Source organism: Mesoplodon bidens (genome assembly GCF_964165515.1).
Source record: "Mesoplodon bidens genome assembly, chromosome: 7".
In the NCBI taxonomy this organism is placed as follows: Eukaryota; Metazoa; Chordata; class Mammalia; order Artiodactyla; family Ziphiidae; genus Mesoplodon; species Mesoplodon bidens.
Window position 1 is genome coordinate 79,761,482 of NC_138164.1, and position 2,488 is coordinate 79,763,969.

Consider the following 2,488-nt stretch of genomic DNA (forward strand, 5'->3'; position numbering starts at 1 on the left):
TTCCATAGTACTTGAAAAAAATTATATTCTGCAGTTTGGGAGTACAAAGTTCAGTATATGAACTTTAGATCAGTTTTTAAATTGCCTCACTCAAATATTCTATATAGCTTTTCAACTACTTGATCAATTAGTGGGGTTCTATTTTATGCCTTTCTTCTCTGGGTCTCTGTCATTCTGAAAAGTATCTCAGATTAGGTGATAAATGATAGGATGTAACATAATGTTAAAATTGAGAACCACTCATGAAAATCTGAAGTGAGTGTAGAATTTCTACTAACTCAGTCAATATTCAACATTTTACTGGAGATCATATCTAATTATATGACCTCCATTCCTAAGCAGCTCAAAAAAAAAGAAAAGAAAAAAAGAGTAATAAAAGCTATGACTACTGGAAAAGAAGAGATATAATTTTTGTATATATTTTCAGAAAATATTATCTACATGAAAAACTCTAGAATCAATGGTCAAGCTAATAGAACTAGTAGGAAATAAGAGGAATAAGGTTTGAAAAGAGATATAATAAGATCAATTAAAAAATTAATAGAAAAAACTGTCCATAACTTACTAAAAAATTACACTAAAATCTACAAAGTTCCTTAGAATATATCTGAGGAAACAGATATATATCTTTATGGATAAAATTCTGAAACTTTATTGAAATACACACAAGATCTGAATAAATGGAGGCATATACCAATTAATGGGTGGGAATGCTATGTCTACACCAAATTTTTATTTAACTGAATGCAATTTCAACTCAAATCAACAGGGTTTTTATAGAACTTGACAAATTTATTCTAAAATGTATACTGAGGTTTAACTTTACTAATCTAGTCAATTTAATTCTGAAAAAGATGAATAAGGACATTGAGACTAGCCTTACCAACAGTCAATACTAAGTATAAAGCTATAGTAATTTAGACAATATAGTTTTGGCACAGAAATGGACAAAGAAATCAAAGGACTTGAATGGAAAGGTTAGAAAGAGAACCATACTTATTTTGGAACTTGACATATGAGAGTGGAGGATTCCAACTCAGTGGGAAAATGGTGGTAGACAACTGGACTTCTACGAAAAAACTGCAACAACAATATAGATCCCTACCTCCTAACAACAATGTTCTAAATGAGTGAAACAAATATGAAAAACAAAGAAATTAAAAGAGAATAAAATCTTTGTGACTTCAAAAATAAGTGGGTTACTTAAGACATAAGGGAACAAAACATAATGGAAAATATTAATAAAATTAGTTACACTTAATTTTTCAAAATCTGAAAAAGATACCATAAACAGATTTAAATGGAGGTGGTGCCTAGGATAAGATATTTGAAATAATACAATAGACATAGAATTAGTATCCCAAACATTTAAAGAACCTTTACAAATCAGTAGAGAAAGAAAAACACTCTAACTTAAAAAATAGGTAAAGGGGGCTTCCCTGATGGTGCAGTGGTTGAGAGTCCGCCTGCCGATGCAGGGGACATGGGTTCGTGCCCTGGTCCAGGGAAGATCCCACATGCTGCGGAGCGGCTGGGCCCGTGAGCCGTGGCCGCTGAGCCTGCGTGTCCGGAGCCTGTGCTCCGCAACAGGAGAGTCCACAACAGTGAGAGGCCCGCGTACCGCAATAATAATAATAATAATAAAAATAAATAAATAAAAATAGGTAAAGGATATAACATAATTATCAAAACACACAAAAGGCCAATAAATCAATGAAAAAACATGCCACCAGGAAACTGGTCACACAACATTAATATTAACAACAATATAAAGGAGATCAATTGTTTTGCCAATCAAATCACCAAGAACTAAAAATTTGACACTGTCAAGTGCATCTGGGGATATGGAAAAAGAAACTCTCCTACTCTGCTAGTGACTGTGTTAATTAGGAAAGTCAATAGATAAGCAACATGACATTGCCTAATAAAATACAAAGTGTAGTTTCTCTGTCATTAAAAAATAACACTAAAATATCTAACCTAAATAAATTCTCACATATAATTACTAAGACACATGTAAAAGGTTTTTAACGCAGCATTGTTTACAATAAAAAACACTGGGAGTAATCTAAATACCCACCAATAGAGAAATGCATTAAAAATATATTCTTATGACAGACTATGTATGTATATATATGAATATATCTTGAAGCATATAATGTTTAATTTAAAAATTAGAAAAATATTATATATTTGGTATAAAATAATTTATAGAAAATAGAAATAGCAGATACACAAAATAACACTATATATGTGGATACACAATACACACACACACACACAAACATCCACAGGTAGAAAATACACCAAATTCATGGTAGTTGTTGTTTCTGGCATTGCAGAGGAGAAGGAGATTAGGATTTGGGTTTTAGATCTGAAAGAGACTTCCACTTCATCTGAAATATTTATTTCTTCTATTTAAAAGTACTTGAAGCAGGAAGAAGACCCTTCAGAATATCTGTTCAACATTACACTGGAGATTCTAGTC